The 27500-nt window shown below is 34.3% G+C and overlaps 1 long non-coding RNA gene across 1 annotated transcript in view; it reads left to right on the forward strand.

Annotated features, from left to right (window-relative positions):
- The window catches only part of LOC137644697 (uncharacterized), a 306181-nt gene that overhangs the window by 179371 nt on the left and 99310 nt on the right, over positions 1 to 27500 (forward strand). The gene's annotated exons all lie outside the window — the stretch shown is intronic.

A 27500-nucleotide genomic window follows, 5' to 3' on the forward strand; every position in this document is an offset into this window, starting at 1 on the left:
GCAAGATTGTCACAAAAATTCTAACGAACTAATACATGCAAAGCAAGCTTAAAGAGGTTCTGTTATCACTGCGGGGAAGAGGGAGAGACAAAAAAAAAAAAGAAAAAAAAGGCGATAACGTTACAGTGTACAAGCGTGTATGAAACACGTGTGGCACACTGCTTTTGCACCAGTGTTGCTTTAAAAGAGCAATCTGGTGATGGTAGAGTGGCAATATATCATCTACCGTAATGAGAATATAGTTGAAACCGAGTAGCAGATGCAGCATAAAAACTTGCAGGGGCAGACGTGAGTAGTTGAAATATGCATGCATGCTTGACGTTACTGATTAAATCTCGTTTAAAGGTACGTGAATTAGTGTCTGGAATGGTTTCTGTATTAGTGTTTCATTTGGATCTTTATAGTGTTAGAAATACTGTAAGAGGGGGGGAGGTCATTGGTGAAAGAATACGCGTTCGTTAGTTAGGAGGTAATATGGGTAAGACTGAGTTAACAGGAGTAAATATTTTTTCTATAGAAAGAGTATAATGGAAAAGAATGTAAGTGATCGGGAATACTTTTTGGGAAATTCTGAGTCATTGCTGGTTCAGAGAAAGTAAAACGATGGTTATACAGTACTAGGGCATAAACTTCGAATTTCATGGCAATCTTGTTTGGACCTGGTTGCTAAACACAATTAATATCTTCCTAGAGATCTTGATACAAAGATAAGTGGTTGAGAGGAAGTTGGTGGTAGGCATGTTGTACCTGGAGTAAACGAGAAGGGAGAAAGTTTTGAAGAAGCATTTTGAAAAGACTTGATTGTGGGGTTAGATGATTCTGACAAAAATGAATAAAAATTCCTAGAAAATATGAAATGGTGAGGAAGAGAAATGGCTAGATCATATGTTAGTTCAGAATGGATGTAATGATAAGATATTTTAGTACTGAATGGGTATAACGATAAGATACTTTTGTACAGAATGGATATAATGATAAGATATATTAGTACTGAATGGGTATAATGATAAGATATTTTAGTACAGAGTGGATATAATGATGAGATAGTTTAATACATAAAGCAATTAGAGGTAGATCTGATTATTATCTGGTTGAAGTGTAAGTTAAGGTAGGATGAGTTCAGATATGGCTGTAGATGTAATTAAGACGATGAATTGTAGGAATAGGAAGTGGAAGTAGAATATAAGGAGATAATGAATGAACTTAGGCTGGAATTGAAGAAACGGAAGAGGAAGGACAAGATGGGTAGTTTTTAAAATTCCTTAATGGGGTATAATGTTGTTTGCAGATTGTGCTTCTAGGTTTAGGAGGGAGAGAAGAGGTAATAAAACCATTGACATGAGAAACAAATTTAATGTTTAATGAAGAAAACAAAATGCCAACATGATGAAATGTTGGTTCATAGTATTTTAAGATGGTTTGGTTATGTAGAAAGAATGGACGACAATAGCTTAATGTAAATAATATGTATAATTAAAAACTGCTGGAAAGTGATAGAGTAAGTCCTCGATAGGGATGTGCAGATGGTGTGAAAGAGGTACGGTATTGGAAGGGAAGAACCTTGATATCCTGGAAGTGCATGAGCGTGCAAGATAACGGTGAAGGGCACAATGTGTGTACAGTAGTGTGGTTTGACGCATTGCCGATGAGCCTTTTGCACAGATATATCAACAAATGACATGAAAATTTTCTTGCTTTGGAGCTTTATTCACGATGCAGCTGGTTATATATATACTGTATATATATATATATATATATATATATATATATATATATATATATATATAAATATATATATACATACATACATACATACATACATACATGAGATGTAATTTCTTGTGCTTGAGGTCTTCTCCCTGTTTTAAGCAAAGAGAGCCCAAGTTCTATAGAATAAAGACCCTGAGAGAGTTTTAGTTTGATCCGTTCTATCGTAACCTGTGCTTCATTCATGCCAGTCTTTCTTCCCTAAGTATTATTTTATAGACATAGTTTCTTCCCTTCTGTCAAACCCATTGGCAAGGTATGTTGGTCGAACCGAGATGAAATTAAGAGCCGTTATTAGGCGTGGCTAAAAATAACGTTGGCTTTACAGCTCTGAATGAAAATTTTAAATTCATTGATTTATTCCGTGTTGCGTACCTAATGTCACATAGATCTTCAGTTATTACAATTCACACCAACATAAATCAATCTTAACTAATTTTATCTACTAAAAGCATATTTCTAAGAGGGGAGTTGGCTTATGTCTCCAAAAGTTTACAGATTTCCGATTCATCAGCACGTCTTCAAGGATAAGGTTGTTAATTTACTTTCAATATACTAATATTGTTTCATTGTTTTTTGCACTTGCGGCACGCACAGTATATCTTGATCGATCTACGGGGCTAGCAATCGTCCGTAGAATCAATGTTGATCAAGAAGGAAGAGCTTTGTTAATAATAGATGCAATATTATATTTTTGAAACCATTCCACCTTCGTAGGTAGATGTATAACTATATTTTTAACAGTCTTTCTAACGCGTGATCTCAGTTTTAGAAGAATATTTGGTTAGAAGAACTGTATGGGCAGCAATTAAATGTTCGTTTTCTTTCCTGACGTTTAGTTATGTAGTTATAAATGAATTAGACAAACGTGATGAAGAAATGATTGAAGGTGGCAAGCACTACGTGTAGACTTATATATATATATATATATATATATATATATATATATATATTGTATATATGTACGTGTTAATTTTATCATTGCATTTGTGATTTTTATTGATTAAAATAAGCCACAAATACCTTTTAATACTGAATTTGCACTGCTTCAGGATCACAGACCTAAGGAGAAATTCTATTTATGATAAGTATTTCTGGCCACACAAGAATTCGAAAGCTCAATCAGCTATAATGGTGGAGATGAACTAATTTCCATTCTAAATACAAAACCTGAATATGAAAGGATTATGCAAAACAGAGTCAGAATCAACTTTCATAGCCAAATGGTCAAATCAACCATCTAACTTTATTTCCACTCATCCCAAAGGTTCAAGTCCTTGCCTGGGCAGAAGTACTTATCATAAAAAGAATTTCCCCCTTGATATTGTGATCATGAGGCAGAGGGCATTCGATATTAAAAGTTATATGAGAGTTAGTGATGACATTATCACAATCGACCTAAGTGTTACAATCAGTTATAATGATGGAGATGTACTTGATTTCGATTCTAAGGGAAAAACCTGAATTTAATAGGAACAAGTTTTGGAGTCTGAATTAACCCTTATTTTTCTTTATAACGGTCTACTTTTATTTGCACATGGCGGAAATGCTCAAATTCTTGCCTGGACAAGAGTGCTTATCATAGAAAGAAGTTTTCCTTGGGTGATCCAGAGTGAGACAGATGTAGATGGAGAAAGCTGACCAAAAACATCGACCCCACATAGAAGCGGGAAAAGATATATATATATATATATATATATATATATATATATATATATGTGTGTGTGTGTGTGTGTGTGTGTGTGTGTGTGTGATATTGTTATCACTAACGCTCGTGATTTACTATTTTTCAAATAAGTCACAAATGACCTTTAATATCTAATTCGTTCTGTAATGAGATCTCAGACTCATAAGGAACTTCCATTAATAATAAATATATATGCCCGACTAAGGACTCGGACCTATGACCGTTAAAAATAGAGTAAACATTAGACTGTTTAGACCAATTGTCTTAATATAGATAAGTGTTGATTCTGACTCCACTGTATTTAATTCCATGGCAGACCGAATTTTATATTATAGGGTTTGTGGCTTATTTGACAAATTGTAATTATTATTATTACAAGCCTAGTTGGAAAAGCAAGATGCTATAAGCCCAGGGACGCCAACAGGGAAAAATAGCCCAGTGAGGAAACTCAGAAGGAAACAAGGACATAAATAAATACAAGAGAGAGAAGAATAAACAATAAAAATAAAATATTTCAAGAACTGTAACAACATTAAATTAAATCCATTATTTCAAAAAGCAAGAGGAAGATAAATAAGATGATATTGCATGCTCGAGTGTACCCCAAGCAAGAGAACTCTAATCTAAGATAGTGGAAGACCATGTTACAGAGGCTGCGGGACTACCCAAGACTAGAGAACAATGGTTTGATTTTGGAGTGTCCTTCTAGAAGTGCTGAAGAGTCTCTTCTACCCTTACCAAGAGGAAAGTAGCCACTGAATAATTACATTGCAGTAGTTAACCCCGTGAGCAAAGATGAATTGTTCGGTAATCTCAATGTTGTCAGGTGTATAAAGACAGAGGAGAATGTGGCAAGAATAGGCTAGACTATTCGGTGTATGTTTAGACAAATACAAAATGAGCCGTAACCAGAGAGAGGGATCCAGTCAAAGGACCCAACAACTCTGTAGCGGTAGCATTTCAATGGCTGGCTGGTGCCCTTGTCAACCTACTACCTAAAAATTCACAAGTGTTAGGGATAAGGTTGTCATGAAATGTCCACGAGTTACATACATAACAATTAGCTGTAATGGTGATGGGTTGATTTCGATTTAAGTATAATAACTTGATAGGAGTAATGAGAGAAATCAGATAGGATTAAGATCTAGGTGCTGAAGTTGGCATATGAAATTGTGTTAAAAATTGAGTAATATGGAAAATAGCTGAGACTAGTGAAAGGTTGAAAGTGTTTACTGAGAGTGGTGAAGAGAAATTGCAGAAGTTAGTGAAAGTTAGTGTTTGCTTAGGATAGTGAGGAGTTATAGCCGAGGCTAGTGAAGTTGAAAATGTTGTGGTGGCCGATGTGGTAACGTCCCTGACTGGTGAACACCAGACGGGTTCGAGTCCCGCTTAAACTCGATCGTTTCTTTGGTCGCTGGAACCTCGCCATCCTTGTGAGCTAAGGATGTGGGTTTGGGGGAGCATATAGGTCTATCTGCTGAGTCATCAGCAGCCAATGCCTGGCCCTCCTTGGTCGTAGCTTGGATGGAGTGGAGCTTGGGCGCTGATCATATGTAAATATAGTCTGTCTCTAGGACAAGGTCACTGTCCCTTGCCTCTGCCATTTATGAGTTGCCATTAAACTAGAAGAAAATATTTTGATTAGATGTTAACTAGAGCAACATTATGAATATTATTGTAAAGGTGAAAGAATTAAAACTAGAATTGCATAGATATTTGTTCGTAAATATACTGTGAAGGATAGTGGGATTAAGGAAGAGGTGATTCATTATACGCGAAGTAATTAATCTTGGATTAGTAGTGCAAGAGATTTATGGGAAAGTTGAGAGTTTTAGATAAACAAAGCAGCAATGTACAAAGAGAATGTTGAATCTACTCTCATCTATATAGGTGGATAGGATGTTAGATATGAATGAAAGAAATTGAACAGAAGCAATAAAGATGAATGTTAATGCAAGGGAAGTATCTAAACAACGTATAGGCTGAGAAATGTAGTTAAACGTTTAGAATGTTCGATCACGTGGGAAAAATGTGTGTGCGTGCTCGCGCGCCCTTACTAGCTAGCCGCCTCCGCCAGTTTAACCATATTTGCTCTAATGTATGACAGTTGCTCCACTATTATTATAATGGTGTTAAGGTAACCATAGAAGGGGAGTTTTTGTTGAGGAGACAGATGTGGTTCGAGGGACTTAGTGGTGCATTTTTTTTTTCTCTTATGTTGTCATTATTAAGAGGGTTGCGAATTTTGTATTTTTTAATGTGTTTTGCCGGGAGGGATGATAAAGTACTTGTTTTTATATCACAAATAGATAAAAAGGTCAGAGTAGACTTAAGAAAAAAAAGTAACTTAACGGAAAGGTACCTCTATATTTTATAACAATTATTACTGGGATCTACTCATTGATTCTTGAATATACAGTCGGAACGAAGGTTGCAATCTCTATGCAATTGCATTTTTGTGGCTCTCAGTCTTCTTTCAATACCTCTTTTCTTAATTTACTGCTGGTGAGAATATCGGTAACGCTTATAGCTTAATGTTTGTTGCTTATAATCAGCAAGGAATGATGTTTATATTTTGCCTATCGCCGGATTAATTAGACTGTTTTAGGAATGTTGCTATACGTATTAATTCTGCGCATATATGATAGCTGAAAGCCTTCACACGAATCTGGTTCTAAAGTCAGGGTTTCTGATATTTTGTTTGTTTTATTGTGTTAATAGGTTCATGCATTTGGTTCTTTTTATGAATAAGGTTTATGGACACTATTTGTGTACTGTACCACTTTGATTAGATTTGTGCGGCAGTTTTGTGGAATTTATTATTATTATTATTATTATTATTATTATTATTATTATTATTATTATTATTATTATTATCTGCGACGTGCATTGACTTTAAGGATAAAATAGAAATACTTCAAACGTTATCTCATAAATAAACTATTAGCAGTTATTTAACAATGGTAGATGTAGCTGACACAAGTGTTTTAGCTTCTTTATATCAATGGATACTGACGTTCCACAAAAGAAATAGTACATACTTGTCTATACTCAACGAAACAGGAAATAAAAATGATAATGGAAGTTCACTAATACTACGCCGTGATATCTTGTAGTGGGCTTTGCCCTTGTATCCTTAGTAGTAGCTCAACACACGCACATGTGTGTTTGTGTGTATGTATGTATGTATATATATATATATATATATATATATATATATATATATATATACATATATATATATGTGTGTTTATATATATATATATATATATATATATATTTATTTATATATATACATATATATATATATGTGTTTATATATATATATATATATATATATATATATATATATGTGTGTGTGTGTGTGTGTGTGTGTTTGTGTGTGTTTGTGTGTGTTTGAGTAAGTTCAAACATTGATGTTGAAGTTACAAACTTTCATACATCAAATGAATATGAAGCACATGGAAAGGAAGCCAGTTTAAATGAACCAGTTATTTCCCAATCCTATAAATTGATATCGTAAGAGAGAAGTTCAGATAACTGATGCAAGTGCCATCACCCAATAGAATTTTTGTTATACAAAAGAGCAAATAGTAGCTGCTACCATTTCAAGATTTTACTTAATTGAAAATTACCTGGGCATGCCATAATACAAGTAGACTTAATACAGAATTAATTTCTTGGAACTTAATCCATACTGGCATCTGATCCTTCGTGTTTTCATATTACTATAATTGTTGGACTGAAGCTAGTTAAAGCTGGTACGAATTGGAACGTATAGTTAGTGATATTTAGGTAAATACGCGTTTCTTACCTCCGCCAACGAAATTGGAAGTTTATGTTTTATCCCCTGTTTGTGTGTGAGTTTGTTTGTGAACAGTTTCCTGGCCACAATTTTGATCGTAATGAAACTTGCAGGGATTAACTGTCAGGTAAAAAGCTAGAAATGATTAGATTTTGGAAGGTCAAGGTTACGGTCGAGAAATAAGCTGCCACGGCAGAGGTCCGCACTCTACTGAGTGCCCCTCTAGTTTACCATTGTTATAATAAGTTTCGTGAACTATTTTATTGTACTAAAGCGTTTATGATGCAAACTCTTAGAGAAAGGTTTACATAATCTACTGGATTTGGTGCTTGATTATTTTCTTTATTTTTGCCTCATTGACCGTTTTATAATTCATTGTTGCTTTGATAAGATGATAATAAAAATATTCTTCTTCTATTATTGTTCTGTTTTTTGAGAAGGTAGGGGAGGAGTAGGAGACTTTGGCTATATTTGATTAGGACATCCGGTTTAGGTTTCACCAGCTTCTAAATTCGTCTCTCTCCCCTAATTGGAACGTCCGTCTATGAGAATATCATGGTTTTTACTTGATATGTAATAAGATTGTAGAAGCATTCATTAAAGTAAGGGCATCCTGAGGAAATAGATTTGATTGTTTGATAATATTGTACTATTCAAATTTTTTCACCATGTGCTTCCTCACATTGTCCATTCAGTATATGCGTATTTCGATATAAAGGTAAGTCTTCTTACTTCAACTGTAAAGATATATATATATATATATATATATATATATATATATATATATATATATATATATATATATATGTATATATATATATATACATATATATATACACATATACATATACATACATATAATTATACATTCGTGTTTAGAAAAATTTAGATTTTATTGTAAAGGATTTAAAAACAGAAACTTCAGCATTTTGTGTTACATTTTGGAGACCAGTCAAGCTTTTGGGAACCGCCTTTCTCCTTATCATTCATTCATTTTACTTATATATTATAATTCTTGAATCCCTAAATTCGAATTATATGTTTTAACCAATCGGTGTAGGGTAATATTTTTATAATATTGATCTTTTTAGCCGTTACGATGGTAAAGTTGGCGTCCCAAAAGCTTGGTAGGTAATAACTGTCATCCAAAATCCTGAAATTTCAGCTTTCAGTCACCTTTCTCATTATATATACATATATATATATATATATATATATATATATATATATATATATATATATATATATATATATATAATTGTGTGTGTTGGGAAATCTACGTACATGCATTATGTATTATACACTCATAGATCATATGAAATGAGGTAGCTCATAATTTACTTTTTTCTATTTTACACCATCACCTTTTGTGCCACCCAGGCCATGCTCTCTCTCTCTCTCTCTCTCTCTCTCTCTCTCTCTCTCTCTCTCTCTCTCTCTCTCTCTCTCTATATATATATATATATATATATATATATATGTATATATATATATATATATATATATATATATATATATATATATATATATATATATATATATATACACATAAATTGATATATCTGCTGAGTTCTATCCACAATTATTTTAACTTTTGTTCCACACTACCATTGAGGTAAAATTCAAGGTGTGTTTTCTAAATAAAGATCACCCCCAATGCTAAACGTGTCATATAGACTGGGGCCCCCCCCATGCTCATATGCTAAATGTTACGACTACACTGACTGTGACACACACACATACACACACACAACCATGATTGACCGTTCCCCTGCTTTAAGTTCGCCATATGGCTACCATCGTAGCCAAGCTAAGATAGTTGTCTACAAGGTGAACAGGTACTTCTCAAAAGAAAAGGCAAATAGAAAGAGAGAAAATAATTGCTGAAGTACGTCAGTTTTATAGAAAGAAACGTTGGCGAGATGACCTGTTATATTGAGAGACAGGACATCAGTGGGGGAATGTTTCAAACCAGGAGTCCACCCCTCTCGGTCGTTTTTCGCTGCGTTGAGTGTAAAATTGTAGCCCATAACTTTAACATGTGCAGGATATATAGGAAGTTAAGAACGAACTTATTGAACTTATAGAGTATGCAGACCATTTTACTATCTTGCAATGAACCTGTCTCCTAAGCAAATAAATTTTATTCATGAATCTCTTAACAAATACGTAGCTGCAATTAGTGCATGGCGCTAACTGTCTAAGATGAAGTTATTGTATATCCTAACAAAAATCAAAACATCATTGACAGCAGGCATAGGACATTTAAATCACCACCAACTCCACCCAACTCTTTTAATTGACAATGTTTCTTGGAACCACTGTAGATTGAAAATGCACTTTTGAGAATCAACTCCAATTTATCTCTTCATTAATTAATTAAGGAAATACTTGGTATGGAGATTTTGTAGACTCTACGATGTTAGAAAATTTTTATATTCTTTTATTCTGCCATGTTTAGAGTATTGTTTTCAAGTTGTGTCTTGAGTATCTGACTATCATCTTGAATTGTTGGATAAAAACTTGGAGATCTTATTCATTCTTTAAAAGTCCCGGATATTTGCCTCTAATCACTTTTTTCAATTAACTCATTTTGTTGATTGAGAAAAAATTTTTCTTCAGAATTTTAACCATCCATTACATGCAAATTTCCCCATCCTATAACATCTATATGTTGCTCTAGTTATGTATTTAATTCCAAGAGATTTGCTTTGTTCTTTCGTGAGACTCAGTGCACCAAACTGAGACTAATACAATCCATCTGAAGACTTCTTGTTCCATCTCATATACACAAATCTATTCTCCTATTATTATCTACACATCTCTAACTTTTCAATACTTTTTATTCTTCATATGATTTCAAATATTTGTCAGCTGCTTCAACTTTTTTCCATCCACATTCGGGAGCCAGATTCACGTTTTAGAGGAGAAAGGACTGAATATTCAACATACATTCACTCCTTGGTTTTAATAAACATACAAAGTCTTCTGCAATATTTTACGCATTCTCTGCTATCTTTGTATTGCATATTCATCGACTTGCCTCTTCTCGCATCATCTGTAATATTTTACACATACTCTGCTATCTTCCATTAATTACCTATTCAGTGACGTTCCTCTTCTCTCTTATCATCTGCAGTATTTTAGACATACTCTGCTATCTTCCATTTATTGTCTATTCTATGACTTGTCTCTTCTCCTATGTTGTCCCAAATAACTTCGTGGATCAACCATGCCTTCCATATGAAAAAATTTTTGCGCCATCTTTTTGGGTTCCTTTTATCTTCATTACCTTACCTTGATCCAATATACCCTCAATTTTCTCATCCTGCAAAAATTTTGTAGACGATCAGCACTTAATCATCTGCAGCAACAGCCATTCCACACTACAGTTATGGCTAATTTTATTATCCCACACCATGGCTGGCAAATAAACATATCAATTCCATCGTAACCTTTAAATTATGTTCTTGCCTGCCACTTATAGTTTTTTTCGTTATAATTCAAATTTAATATGTAACTCTTCCATGATAAATTCTTGATCCAAACATCATGTTTCTTCTATATACTCTTCGTCCCTATCAGTTTTGTTACCCGTCCTGATATTTCAATCAATTTGTTATAGCTTACGTGGTCAACTAAGTTATATTATACCCCTATATTCCTTCAGTCTCCATTAGCATCTGACACTTAGATAAAGGGGAACTATCATAATCTCTTTCACCAACTCTTTCAGAATGCTTTCCTTATCCAGATATACCTTACACGTCTATACCAGATTGGTTATGAAATTTTTGCTCATTTGTTACTGTTTTTCACATGCTTGCGATTCGAATTTTAGAATTTAATGCACATTAATTTTATGGACTTTTTTTTTTTTCAAGTTAGTTTCACTTACCAAACCGGCAAATGTCATTAATTTTTCTATAAATTGTAATTTTGAATAGAATAGTATGATGTTTATTTTGAAGAACATTGGCTTCGAATATCTTTTCATTAGTTAAAATTCCAGTGTTAATTATTGCATCCCCTTGTGAATTTAATGTTTTTTTCGTGAAGATTTCACTTACTTACTGGGAGGTATTCATAAAAATAAGGTAATCATTATGAATATGGAAAGAAAGATTTGCTTATACTTCTACCTTTTGCTTCAGAGAATTACCTTGTACTTCTACCTTTTACTTGCGAGGATATCCTCCAAGCAGAAGTAAAAGGTTGACTCGTGTTTCGGGAGCGCTTAGTTACATGTTGGAACTTGTAAGACTTCATTTGTGCTGTCAAGATAAGAAAGAGTTTAGTATTTATAATACGTATTTAATGCCCTGTTTTTACTTGTATTTAATTAAGTTTACGCATCAGAAAGAACACAGACGCCGCCGCGCCTTCCCCAAAGCCTCGCTGGCAACATCTATCCCCCACCCCTTGCATTAGAAGTTCTTTGACCTCTTTTTAGCTCCCCCACCCCTTGCATTAGAAGTTCTTTGACCTCTTTTTAGCTCCCATACCCCTTGCATTAGAAGTTCTTTGACCTCTTTTTAGCTCCCATACCCCTTGCATTAGAAGTTCTTTGACCTCTTTTTAGCTCCCACACCCCTTGCATTAGAAGTTCTTTGGCCTCTTTTTAGCTCCCACACCCCTTGCATTAGAAGTTCTTTGACCTCTTTTTAGCTTCCCCACCCCTTGCATTAGAAGTTCTTTGACCTGTTTTTAGCTTCCCCACCCCTTGCATTAGAAGTTCTTTGACCTGTTTTTAGCTTCCCCATCCCTTGCATTAGAAGTTCTTTGACCTCTTTTTAGCTTCCCCACCCCTTGCATTAGAAGTTCTTTGACCTCTTTTTAGCTTCCCCACCCCTTGCATTAGAAGTTCTTTGACCTCTTTTTAGCTCCCCCACCCCTTGCATTAGAAGTTCTTTGACCTCTTTTTAGCTCCCACACCCCTTGCATTAGAAGTTCTTTGACCTCTTTTTAGCTCCCACACCCCTTGCATTAGAAGTTCTTTGACCTCTTTTTAGCTCCCCCACCCCTTGCATTAGAAGTTCTTTGACCTCTTTTTAGCTCCCACACCCCTTTCATTAGAAGTTCTTTGACCTCTTTTTAGCTCCCCCACCCCTTGCATTAGAAGTTCTTTGACCTCTTTTTAGCTCCCTCACCCCTTGCATTAGAAGTTCTTTGACCTCTTTTTAGCTCCCCCACCCCTTGCATTAGAAGTTCTTTGACCTCTTTTTAGCTCCCACACCCCTTGCATTAGAAGTTCTTTGACCTCTTTTTAGCTCCCCCACCCCTTGCATTAGAAGTTCTTTGACCTCTTTTTAGCTCCCCCACCCCTTGCATTAGAAGTTCTTTGATTTCTTTTTAGCTCCCCCACCCCTTTCATTAGAAGTTCTTTGACCTCTTTTTAGCTCCCCCACCCCTTGCATTAGAAGTTCTTTGACCTCTTTTTAGCTCCCACACCCCTTGCATTAGAAGTTCTTTGACCTCTTATTAGCTCCCACACCCCTTGCATTAGAAGATCTTTGGCTTCTTTTTAGCTCCTACACCCCTTGCATTAGAAGTTCTTTGACCTCTTTTTAGCTCCCACACTTCTAGCATTAGAGGTTCTTTGACCTCTTTTTAGCTCCCACACCTCTAGCATTAGAGATTCTTTGACCTCTTTTTAGCTCCCACACCTCTAGCATTAGAAGTTCTTTGACTTCTTTTTACCTCCCACACCTCTAGCATTAGAAGTTCTTTGACCCCCTTTTCAGCTCCCTTACCTCAAGCATTAGAAGTTCTTTGACCTCTCTTTATAGCTCCCACACTTCTAGCATTAGAAGTTCTTTGACATATATTTCTAGGTTCCATACTTTTAGCATTAGAGGGTCTTCGATCTATATTTTTAGGTGCCTTACTTCTAGCATTAGAGGCTCTCTATTTTTGGTGTCTTACCTCTGGCATTAGAGGCTCCTCTTCGCTGTTCTCTCCTGTCTTCTAGTTTTCAAGATCTTCTTTAGTTAGATTATCTGTTTCTTTCGAGATTTCATTGTCTCTTTTCCTTAGTTCGTCAGTGTCCTTCTAGATTTCAAAAAAGATTTCATTGCCGCGAGTCCTCACTTCGTCAGATTCCTCAGGGAAATCGAAGGCATTTATTCTTTACCTATCTGGGCAATGAGTAAAGAGATGAATACTATCGATTTCTCCGCATACACTATCATGCCAAAGTAAATGACGAGTAACATGATATATATACCAATGTCGTCTGGATATGTCCTTACTTCAATGGCGAATTTTGGGACGATCCTGTTGAAGAACTACACGTCACTCACCGTTCAGTTGAACCATTCTGCCTCCATCCTTATTCCCCGCAATCGGTTTTTGCACCGATACAAAGCCTCGTACTTTTTCCAAGAGTCCTTTAATAAGACATCGTCGCAAAAGACCAAGCAAAGGATCCTTCAAGGCGCATACATTATGATCTTCAAAGCTCAGCTGCCAACGGAAGATCCCGTGTCTTTCTATAGGTCGGGTGATATGAAAACGAACGATCGGCAACTTCGGCAGCAACCAAAACCATCTGTAGTTGATGGTGTTCCGAAGACGTAAAACATAATTCTTACCGGCAGCTTCCTATTCCGCCAGAACGCGATCTCTGTGAGTTAAGTGAAATCCTTCTCCCAGTCATCAACTCATTTCCTCTTACTCCTATGGACGCGCAATTCCTTGGTTAGATTTCGCCAGCTACATACAGATCATGTGAGGTGTTGCAGGCTACGTTTGAAAAAATGAAGATCAGGTCTTCAAAAGTCATTTGAAGCTCGGGGAGGAGTTGTTCAGGACTGCTCCTGAAGACTTTTGGAAATTCGGGAAAGTTTTCTTCCGAAACCGTTCTGAGATTGCGTTCTGGAGGCATTCAGAATTCCATGCTAAGTCTATGGCTATTTTTTCTGAAGCCATTTGGAAATCTGGGAAAGTTCTCTTCCGATACCGTTCTGAGATTCCGTTCTGGAGGCATTCAGAATTCCATGCTAAGTCTATGGCTATTTATTCTGAAACCATTTGGAAATCCGAGAAGATTTTCTTCCGAATTCTTCTAGGACTCGCGAAAAATTCCATTCTTGTTTTATAACAACAACAACAATAATAATATTGATAATGAAATAATAATGATAATAATAATAATAATGATAATAATGATAATAAACTACGTGATTTGATTTATGGATTTAAGTTGAAAAGTTTTGAAGACGCTAAACGCTCAACTTTGCAGTTTGAAGGAAACTTTAAGATACCCGGGCGAAGGGTAATTGAGGTTTAAAGCAAACCGAATTGAAATAGTTGATTTCAGGTAAATTATTTCAGGTTTGGGATTTAGAAAAATCTATTTCCGGTACGAATCAAAATATATATATATATATATATATATATATATATATATATATATATATATATATAGTTTATATATGTATATATATATATATATATATAGTTTATATATGTGTATATACATGCATGTATATAAGCTTTTGCAGTATATGAATATTCTGTGTATATATGTATATTTATACGATGTATATACACTGACATATATATACATACATATAAATATATATAATATATACATACATATACATATGTATATATATATATATATATATATATATATATATATATATAATATATATATATAATATATATATATATATATATATATATATATATATAAACTATATTTATATATTATATGAATACAGTATATTTGCATGTACTGTACACACACACACATATATATATATATATATATATATATATATATATGTATATATATATATATATATATATATATATATATATATATATATATATACATACATACATACATATACATACATACATATATACTGTTTGTACATACATACATCCCTAAATACAGCAGCCTTCGTATTCTCCCAACTGTTTATACATGCAAAAGCAAATGTAAAATGCATATCACCAAGTTATGGCTTAACCTTGATATTTCATCGAGATTCCAGGTGTGGACAAGATATCTGTCCGCAAGCCACTGTACATTTTGTTCTTCAAAACGGAATAACATCTTGCAATCACGATCAAGTGTGGGTAAACAGGGCATGTATTGTTTAACATGCCTCACATCCACAAAATCTGCCATTGTGCTGAGAATCGGACAGAACAACCTTTCTCTTCGAACTGCAGTCTGCTAATGACCAGACTCAGCTTTTTCGAAGCATATGCTCTTTATATGAAGTAAAGGGTCTTCTTTATGTATAACCATTTACTTTTATGTGATTATAAGGATATGCTTTTGCTCTAAAAGTAGAAGCTTTTCTTGAAATGTTTATGAATACAAGTAGAAGGATTTCCTTCATATTTTGCAAGTATAAGCATATCCTTTTCTTTATGAATACCGCCCACTGAGTAATATCTTTTCTTCAAGTTTAAAGATTTTTTTTGTTATATTTTCCGTCCACTATTAGAAATTTTCCGTCCGCTATTAGAAATTGCTGTGATCTTATACTATTAGTAATAGGGAAAGTAATTTTTTTTTTATATAGATAATCCGTGTTTGCAAAGTTAATTCAGTATTTTGTTTTATATTTGATGGATTCTCCATATCGGAAAGATTATTACTTTTTTTCAATCCGTGATTTTTTTTTTTTGTATGCAGTTAATATTTTGATGTACTGTACATGGTATGAAATTCCTTTTTTACTGTCTTTAAGGTAAGAAGTTCGTTAATGCAAAAATATATTTATTAGTGAAGTTTTATATTTCATTAGGTTAATTTTTATTTCAAAATTTCTGACTTTTGAAAATTCTTTAGGTGTTTATTTTTTAAAAGAGGGAGGGGTCAGTAGATGGACATGGCAACTAGAATTGGCTTTTAATTAGGAAATAATAACGAAAGCGTCTGTGCTTGACGAAAGCCTTTTGTAAGCCATGCAGTGTCAGGTCTTCCATGGAGTATCCATACCTAATAGGACTGGTTCTCGAGAATGATTTTTTTTTTTTTTTTTTTTTTTTTTTTTTGCTCTTTTATTTCGTTGCCGGAATAAGTAACTCATTTATGATCAGATGTTTATGAAAATTTATCGATAATGAGGTCGTTAATGTGTTGCATTACATTAGAACCTTTACTTTTTACCAAGAAGAGTATAGTATTTCTTGTTGATATAGTTTTAAATAGAATTTAAATCGAATCTGCCTATAGTCTTCACTATTGGTTTTACCTACCGTTATTATTAAAAATCACATCTAAAGACAGACTTTCCCTTCGAAATAAATGAAAGAGTATCAATTGGGAGTCGTAACGTGTGTTTTATCCATCAGCACCTTTAATATAGGTTAAAAATCTATGCATTATGAACAATTGATGTTATACATCAAATTGCCTTTGGCTATAACTTATGATACTTAAGTCTACATATCCCAATCATATACATGGAATGCTGGTATTTTCATGATGTAAGCTCAATACATTAAGTATCTTATCTGTGGCATTATTTTCTTTTCATATATCGAATATTCATTAGATTAATATCAAGTTTCATCTTCCATGGAACCTGATAACTATAGTCAATTCTTTTTAGTGAGGCAGATTTGCACGGACTCGCAGAGGTACCCTTTTAGCTCGGAAAAGTTTCCTGATCGCTGATTGGTTGGACAAGATAATTCTAACCAATCAGCGAGTAGGAAACTTTTTCGAGCTAAAAGGGCACCGTTGCGAGTCAGTGCAAATATGCCTCATTAAAAAAAAAATGAGTATAGTACTGAAAACGTAGCGAAGAAATAATGCCATAAAGGTGTATTGCACCATAATCAGGTAGCCTACTTCAAAATATTATTTTTTACCGAAGCTTTTATGGTTGGAAAGTTTTACCGTTGTAACCAATTTTATTACGCCGATTTTTTCTGCGTATGCCATCTTGGTCGTCTGCCGTGTAAAACTGGAAGGTTGAAACAACTTTGTTTTTTGTGTAATAGTTTTTCTTTTGCCTTTTATTATGCTTATCTTCATAATATTTTACTTGAAGTAATGTCTATACTATTGAAGTTTTTAAACTGACTATTTCAGTGTACTTAAAACTGTTTTTTCTCTCTCTCTCTCTCTCTCTCTCTCTCTCTCTCTCTCTCTCTCTCTCTCTCTCATTTAAAAAGTTATATTTAAAGTGGGAAGAGGCACTCTGTTCTATTCAACATAAAAAACATTATGCCTCGTATTGTTATTTGCACGGCACTCTGTAGCATGCACTTTACCTAATGCAAAAATCGAAGCATAATAAATGCTTTCATCAATGAATACCACAATCAAGGGTTGCTCATCATCCTATCAATATCATTATTATACCCGACTCCTTACTACAAGGGATGAATGCGGATGTAAGCAGTAGGCCAGTTGGTTCTTTTCCGTGTGAAACCGTCGCGAGTCAAAATTGTAACACGGTGAACTAATTCAAGAACAAGTTAGACAAGATCATAAAAACTCTCTAAACGTTTAAACCAATTCGCTCTATCCAAGAGCAAATGGAGCTTCCGCGGATTGACTAAAAAAGGTCTTTGGGGCATCCCAAATACTTGTAACACATGCCTTTGCGGAAGAGAAGAGTGGTTACTTGTAAACTGTAAAGTGTATAAAGCAAGGCTTATTACACTAAGAACTTTTTGTTTTTACTTGTATTAATATTACACTAAGAACTCGTGCGAAACTTCTGAGCATTTTGTTCACTGTCTGACATGGATTTTGATGTCTTTTGATTTACGAGCTTTTATTAAAAGAAAAAAAAAATGCTATGCAAGGTCTTACGTGTGGTTATGAGAGGCCTGTATTTATCAAATAAAGAGTTGTGTAGCATAACGCTAATATTAATTTCTTTCGTGTTTTTTTTTTATTGTGAGGTGCTTTTACAATAACAATAATAGGATGATTAATTAAGCATTTACTTCACGTCTAAATACGATAGATTGATAGGAAGAAAATCTTTAGTCTTAAGTATGCAAATATTAAAGCGCCTAAATTTGCATCCGCCAATTTCTCTTCCTATTATTAAGGAAATTTTAAGAACCGATCATTGCGGAGATTGCTCTGTATATCTGAAATGCATTATATATATATATATATATATATATATATATATGTACATATATATATGTATATATATACAGTATATATGTATATATATACAGTATATATGTATATATATACATATATATATATATATATATATATATATATATATATATATATATATATATATATATATATATATATATATTGAATCAAGAGCTCTTTAGCAATTTTATGTTATCGAGGTATCGTCATTGGATTACCTAAATATTTGAGAAAAGGAATTTCACCATTTAAGAAAATTTATTAATCCGTTGAGAACTCGATTATGGCGGTTATCATTCCAATATTTTGACATAAGGTCATTCAAGAAGTTCATTTATTCAAACGAAACAATGCGCTTTATATTTGAAATGAATCAAGATATATTAAGAAATAAAATCTCTATTTTGAAGTATAAATAAACAAAGTGTAAACGAAGTGGGAAAATTCTTAAAAATGCAATTTCACATACGTGACAGAATATCAACGAATATTGTATTCCAAGTAACAGAAATGCTTCAGCTGTAGTGAGAATCACCTAAAAATAGAAAAAAAAAAAGAAGGAACGTGAACCCATAAGAAAATTCTTTTAGGTCATTAAATAGTTAAAAGAGAAGAGCTTTTGAGCTCGCGGTATAAGCGTCAATTTCGAAGTTGTCACATAAAGTAGGGAGAGACAGAGAGGCAGAGGATCCTCGTATGGGGTTAAAAAGGTCTTTGGAGGTCCTGGAGAAGGAGGTGGAGGTCCTTTGAGGTGATCCTTGTGACCAGGGCATCAACTCACCTTCAGTCATGTTGTCCCCCTAAATGAGTGGCGCCCACATTCGCTATCCACCACCCATCCACCCACCAAGTCCTGTCATAAAGGGCTCGCGGCTAAAAGCCTGCTCTCTCTCTCTCTCTCTCTCTCTCTCTCTCTCTCTCTCTCTCTCTCTCTCTCTCTCTCTCTCTCTCTCCATTGTTTCTTGCCATCCATTTGGCAATTTCTCGTATTTTCTTTTGTTTTTTGCTTACAAACCCCGTTTACAGTTCTCTCTCTCTCTCTCTCTCTCTCTCTCTCTCTCTCTCTCTCTCTCTCTCTCTCTCTCTTGCCATCCTTCTTCCTACAATTTATCATATCTTTTGTTTCTTACTTTCCATTCCCCTTGCACAGTTCTCTCTCTGTTTACTTTTTCTCGTGCTTTTTTCCATTGCCTCTTCCTCCATACCATGAGAAATACAGCAGTTTGTTGAACTCCACCCCAGCGTAGCCCCCTCCCCGTGTTCACTGCGCCAGAAGGCGACTTGTCGGAAGCCTGCTGTCTCAAGAAGCTTTCAGAAGCTAAGTTAAAAGGGCCATAAAACTACCCAACAGTTTGTTACTTAAAGTCTTCTTTTAATAGAGCGGTCGACAGCCAGACTTGTCTTAAATACCCCTTCTCTACCCCTACCCCCACCTAACAAACCTCCGAGGTCTAAGACTCCCATACAAGAAATAGAAAAAATGATAGTCTTGGGTTTCAAACTGTGTTCGCGCTTTTGTTTCCCTTTATCGCAGCGAAAGGTTCGGTCTGTAAAAAGAGATTCCCGAAATAAAAGGGCTCTTATTCTTAACCCAGAAACGTGAAATTTTCCGTAAACACCTTTCTCTGTCCTTGGTTTGCTTACTGACCGAAGCTAAAGATTTCGTATTGTTTTCCATGTTACACAGTTTCTTTGCGTATCGAGGTAGTTCATGGTGCCTACATATAAAATGTGCGTGTACGTGTGCGATCACTCACACACACACACACACACACACACACACATATATATATATATATATATATATATATATATTTATATATATATATATATATATATATATATGTATATATATACACATATATATATATATATATATATATATATATATATATATATATATATATATATATATATATATATATATAATGTATATAAGTGTGTGTGTGTATGTGTGAGTTCACTCACACACACGCACACACACATTATATATATATATATATATATATATATATATATATATATATATATTACTGTTTATATATATACAGTATATATATATATATATATATATATATATATATGTGTGTGTGTGTGTGTGTGTGTGTTTGTGTACTTCACAATGGTTTTTTTCTTTAACTCAGGAGTCAAAGGAGGAATGTTGCAGTAACGTGTTGTTTTTCTCTAAAACCCCATGTTATGGGGGAATAGCTCATTGCTTAAATATACTGTATATTCATATGTCATAACTCAGAGAGCAGTATAATTAGTTTGTTTACTTTTGATATTTTTGTTTCATTCGTTTCTCTTCGTGTAGTTTATAATTTTACATAGTTTACATAGCCCTAAAAGCGATTTGATTGTTGCTTCGTATTACGTTGGAAAAGAAACTTTATTTCACGATTATTATTAAATACCGTTGGAGATGAGGCACTTTTTAGTCTCAGATTTAGAAAGGAAGACAGCGAGGAATAACTTTTTTTTTTGACAACAAATAGATGTTTGTTCAGATATCTCTCACGAGAGATAACATACACAATATCACATGTATAAATATGAAATATCTCCAATTCTTTTAATTGTTTCCCCTATGGTTTTTATGATTGAATTACATATTTTAGATTTATGTATTTGATATCTTAGTCTTTTTTTTTGCAGTGTTGTGTTTTGGGGTGTATGTTTGGATTGATACGCCGTAACTTTATAGTACTTTTAATTTATTATTATTGTTATTTGTTTGTTTTAGATTTTCTCTTTGTGATTAGAATTTATGTACATTTCTTTTAGGTCTTTTTGATTCCTATTAGTGTACTGAAAACAACTTACCATGATAGTGAAGATAAATATTATTTTTGACAGAATATTAGTAAATTATGATGTCAAAGTTATATAATGTATCGTGGTCTACCTAATGGTATCATCAGTCGATTTCGATGTTTTGTATATCCGTTATTCAACAAAATCATTATTCTATTAGTATCTATATTTTTCACCCTGCACCTTTTCCTCTATACGGAAGTGACACCAGAAGAGTTTAATCTTACGGGTTCTTTGCAAATCGAATCATTTTGATGAGGTTGCTACCACGCGTTATTTTTCTCGACTTCAGTAGATGCTGGCACCCCCTTACACCTGGATGGAATTATGAACGATATTCTGGGATCGAATGCGCTCCCTGTAGGCCTATTCATTACCCCAGTAATGAGCCACTGCGCTGGAAGGGCTATTATTCTGTGGATTCTGTCAAAAATATCATTTTGGAGATTTTGGTAAAATTATCTTACAAGAATTCATTTCGAATTTTAGAATTGTTGTATAAATGTTCATGACTGATTTTTACAAGAATATTTTCAATTTCACATTTACATAAAATTTGATTTCTTCTGAAATATTTGGCAATTGGCTTGTCTATTGTAACTCCTTATTCTGCTCGTTGTGAAACGAGATAGAGGTGAAGGCTAATTTGGGCTGCTAGTGAAGCACCAAACTCATATTGTTTAAAGATTTTAAGAACTCTGGATTTGTACTTTGCTGTTTTTAAGACATGGTCTTTTTCTAAATGTGCTGGGAAGAGCATGAATATGAATTCTCATTATTTCAGAAGTAGCAGCCTCTCGTTAGTGAAAACTTAGAAAAGATGGGGAAAACGGTGTCCAAGTTATTATAATGACGCTTCTCATTAATTGTTTTGTTCAATGGGAATTCTCCATTTTTCGTAATATTTGCTTGCTCCTATTATTATTATTATTATTATTATTATTATTATTGAGGAGGAGGTTAAGGATAGGGAATCGGGGAATATGGGGAAAGGGAGAGTAAACCTGGATACAATCCAGTTTATAACCCGAAGGCAGGTACTCGAGATGGGAGAGAATAAGGAAAAGGGGAGAAAGAGAAGTACAGGAGACGAATAAAAGAGAGGGGCAGCCCGTCTTGCGATTTTAGGGATTTTTATCCAGTATTATTATTATTTGTAGTAGTAGTAGTTACTTTTTTCAATAGTAGGATATTTTTTCTTTTATTTCCCTAGCTCGATCTGCCGTTATTAAGGCTTTAATTGCTTGAAAAATGTGAGTGTTCTGAATAAATTGATTATTACTGTCTTCATTGCAGAATGTTTCCACCACATTCCGTTTAATCATCTTGGGGCACTATCTACTCAAAGTAATCTGTGTTTAAGGTTTATGATAAATGCTATACTGTTTGACTTAATATGAATACCATTTAACAACTTCACTAATCCCCTAGCTAATGTTATATAGGTATAGCGTATATTCTTTTGATATTCTCTTTGTACTAAGCCACACAGAAAGTATCACAGGAACAGAACCTGATACGCTATTTTATTTATCTGGTAATCATACAGTCTTCTGCATTCGGTCATTTTAACGCAGAATTGAGTATACAAATTGCTCATTTTAAATCGGCTGTGAGTATACAAATTTGATACCCTATTCCTAAAGCAATGAAGTGTATTACGCATTGTGAGATGTTAATCTTGCCTAGAAATGGGCAATGAAATTATCTTTCGAGATTTGAACCAATGTCCTGTGATTTACCTGGCAAAAAACTATTTGCACTATGCCTGATGATCGCCAGAATGGGGTTCAAACTCATTAGTTTCTTTTGTGTCTGCAACCTCATCATCCTTGTGAGCAAGGAGCCAATAGGTCTACTTGCTGAGTCATCAGCAGCCATTGCCTGGCCCTCCCTGGTGCTAGCTTGGATGGAGACAGGCCTTAAGCGCTAATCATATGTATATATGGTCATTGTCCTGTTTGCTAGGGCAATGTCACTGTCTCTTGCCTCAGTCATTCATGAGCAGCCTTTAACCCTTCAAACTCACAGAATGCATAAATGAGTGGTTACAGATTTGTTATTGCATATAGTCTCAGATAACACCCATGTCTTGTGTTTCTTTCACTCACTCCGTAACCCAACAGCAAATAGTAGGCATTAACTCTTCAATTTGGAAATGAAGGGAAGAATGCGTTATAAAATTGACGAAGGACAATCTTCTCTAGCAATTTTAAACTGATCTGTAAAATACCAGGCCAATACAATATGCATTCAAGAGAAGCGAGCAGAAAAGTAGTGGAGAAAAGATGCTACAAATACTTGGAATCATAAAGAGCCTACTACATCTATATCTAGCGTTTTGTCCACTCCCTTCAATACCCCTCCCCAGGCAATGCGAACTGCTTGGAAATAATTGATGGGACAAACCTCGTATAGTTGATAGGAAAAATCTCGTATTTGGTGATTTGAACCAATGACCTATGATTTGATAAGCCAACACTATTTGCACTCAGTAATAGACTCCATAAAAGAATTAGAAGAAGATATGCTACTAATATCAGTATGATAATAGAGGATTTCCTGCACCAATATGTATAGTTTTACCTCAGCCAGTAATGATTAAAAACATTTAATTCTCCCATAAAGGCAATAAACTAAAAGATGCATTATGAGCAGGCATTCTTGCTTTTAATTAGATAAGAGAATTTTAGATGGCGAAATGTACTTGTTTTACCCTCTCCCTGTTCTACCAGCAAAGAAAAAGTAGATATTTGATTCTCCTGTCCAAAGGTAATAAGGTGACGTTTCAATTGGGCATGCTCTTCGCAGTCCAAAGCGTGAAGTAGCAGATGATGAATGGAGAAGTATTGAATTAAAAGTTGAAGATAGAGACAACTAGCGAAATGTAACCGAGGCCCTTTTGCGTCAATGGGCGTAGGAGGAGATGATAAGATGGTGATCGTTTGTATGTAGGCAATCTAGCACAGAAGTAGATAAGACAAGCGTCTTCTCTGAAGATTTGAACCGTTGAAAAGTGGTTGTTTTTTTCTCATTTTTTCTGCCTTTTTTTAGTTGTATCACTATTTCACTATTAAATTTATATATATATTTTTTTTTAATTCGCTTCAGGATTATATTTCTTGTTTGCGCGAGCTACATTGTATAGAGTATTAGAATTTTAAGCAAGAGAACATGATCGAACTAGAACTTAACCCAAGGGACGTGAATCCCGTAGTTAGTTTTTTTTTTTTTTTGTTTTTTCAGGTAAGTATAGGCTTATCTTCCTTTCAGAATATTTATGTCATCTTTAAGTTTACTCATGAAATAAGTAAATTTGGGCATTTCTTACCATATGTTGCTTTTCTTGTAAGTCAGCCTTCTCTCTCTAATTCTTTTGAATTTGAAAGATTTTCACATTATAGTGAAAAAAGTTCGTCATAATTTTATATAAAAAGAGAGGCTTTGCGATTCTTTACAGTTTGCCTCTTCCATCTACAAATATTGTCTTACAAAAAATCTTCGGAATTATTATATCTTTGTTTTTAGTTAAGTCATACTTGATATTCCGGTTATTTTACTACCGTCTTTTTACTTTGATAAGACATTATTATTATTATTATTATTATTATTATTATTATTATTATTATTATTATTATTATTATTGTTATTGTTGTTGTTGTTGATGTAGTTATCATCATCAAAACACTTACACAGCTGTTCTGTTTAAAGTTGATCATAACAGGTTTACTTAGATTAGAAAGAATAAAATTGTCTGTTAGTGACAATTATGGTTTCACTATCAGCACTTGATTGTTTTTTGTAATAAGTACTTTTATTAAAACTTCAAGACAAAATTTTTGAGGCTATCGATGTAAGCAAGATTTCCAGTTTCAATAATGAAACTAAGATATTTTTGACAATAAAAAATCAATGTATGTTTACGTCAGTGTTCAACTTTCTCACGCCAAGTCCAAGCTTTATGAAGGTCCATAAGAATTTGCAGTCTCTCTCTCTCTCTCTCTCTCTCTCTCTCTCTCTCTAGTCAATATGTTTACTTTGTTGTATAACTTCCTGACGAAAATTCCAAGTTTTATGAAGGTCAATAAGAACCTCTCTCTCTCTCTCTCTCTCTCTCTCTCTCTCTCTCTCATATCTGATCCGGAAAAGGGTTCATAAAAGAGAAGAGGCCCAGGACAGAAACAAAGCCACAAATGATGCTACGGTGAATTTCTGTCAAAGCACTAAAACAGGGGAGGTCCTTCTCATTATCTGCGGTGCCGTTGATGTTGCTGTTGAATGTCGTTGCAAAAGCAGGAGAGAGAGAGCTTTCGTTGACTTTGCGGTTTTCTTCGTCAGGGGATGGGGAAGAGATGACAATGTCAAGGTTAACCCGATACCCTCTCCCTTTCTTTTTTAAGTGTTCTCGGTCACCTTTGGGAAAATGGCTTTTTTTTTTTCTCCATTACGCGCACACTCACTTTCGCACGCATAGCGTTTAAATCTGTACTTTTCTCTATGTTTGACTTGGAAACTCAAAATTTGGAGCATAAATTTATAAAGAGAGAGAGAGAGAGAGAGAGAGAGAGAGAGAGAGAGAGAGATTTGACAGTCATTTTTATTTTTGTATCTTGTTAAGTTATACCTGGAAACTGAAATTTTGCTATATAGATTTCTAGAGAGAGAGAGAGAGAGAGAGAGAGAGAGAGAGAGAGAGAGAGAGAATTTACCTGTCAGTTTTATTTTTCCATCTTATTACTAGGATTTATGTACCCATTACCCAAATGTGAAAGAAAGGGATTATTTTCTGTAATTTTAAGTTATTGAAGATTGACCAAGAGTATTTTTATTTTTGAAATTATCACACAACAAAGGAACGGAGAGCGTGCAGCAGCTTTCTCCCACGCAAACTTTAACTGCTCGTTGCCAGGGGTAGGTAAGAAAAAAGAATATCCTGGATAGACGTTCTCATCCCCCGGGAAGAGAGAGAGAGAGAGAGTGAAAGACTCCACAGGACAGAATCAGAGTCGCCTTATTAGTGCGTTATAGCCATTCTGGTGGTCGAGACGAATTGCCCGTCGACAGAGATATTAGGTAGGAATTAGGGTTATCAGGGCCATTCCGTCCTTCTTTTAATTGCTTGGGCTGTTGCCACCTCTGCGTTTCGAGGGCCACTTACGACCCCATTATGGTTAAGGACCTTGACCCCTGCGCCAAAAGGTTTTTGTCGATTGAACGATCTTCGTTTTAGAGAAGTCTCCCGTGTCCTGATACAGATTCTTTTCATGGAAGTAGAAAATTCTTGGATTTTGCATATATTTTGGAGAAGCTCTCACCTATATTAATATCATTGAATTATTATTTAATGTTGCCGTTCTTAAAATATGTATCAATTGATCAGTACTTCTCTTGTAGTTTATTAATTTACTTTCCTCACTGGCCTATTTATTCCTGTTAGAGCCCTTGGGCTCATAGCATCCTACTTTTCCAACTAGGGATGTAGCTTAGCTAGTAATAATAACAATTACGATAGTAAAAGTACTTTCATAGGTTTGCCTTCTCCATGCTACCGACATATTTACATAACTTTATCATAGGGGAAGTCTCTTACGAGAAAAAAAAAATAGATTGTTTCCGATTTTTTTCCAATTTATTGGTCTATTTATCTTGCAATAAAAGGAGAGTTTACACATCCTGTATAGGTCCGTAGCCATTTGGTAGGAACTGCTACAGACCCCTGAGTTTTAAAAGGTCTGTTATCCTGCCATCTTGAGTGATGCTTTAAGATGGAGTTTGGTGTTTAAAGACCATTGGATATATTTATGATTCTTAAGATTTCGTAATTCTCATACTATCTCTCTCTCTCTCTCTCTCTCTCTCTCTCTCTCTCTCTCGGATTTAAAAGATACTCCTTAATATTATTATTATTATTATTATTATTATTATTATTATTATTATTATTGCTGGTGTTTTTGTTATTATTATTATTATTATTATTATTATTATTATAATTATTAATATTATTATTACTACTACTATTATTATTATTATCTAAGCTACAACTCTAGTTGGAAAAACAGGAGGCTATAAGCCCAAGGTCTACAACAAGGAAAATATCTCACTGAGCTAAGGCATTAAGTAAATAAATAAACTAAAAGAGAGGTAATGAATAATTAAATTAAAATTAAATATTTCAAGAACAGTAACAACATTAAAATATATTTCATATATAAACTAGACACTATATTAACAAGATGAAGAGAAATAAGAATAAGTAGTGTGCCCGAATGAACCCTCAAGCAAGAGAACTTTATCTTAAGCCAGTGGAAAACCATGGCTATGTC

Source organism: Palaemon carinicauda, chromosome 1 (genome assembly GCF_036898095.1).
Source record: "Palaemon carinicauda isolate YSFRI2023 chromosome 1, ASM3689809v2, whole genome shotgun sequence".
In the NCBI taxonomy this organism is placed as follows: domain Eukaryota; kingdom Metazoa; phylum Arthropoda; class Malacostraca; order Decapoda; family Palaemonidae; genus Palaemon; species Palaemon carinicauda.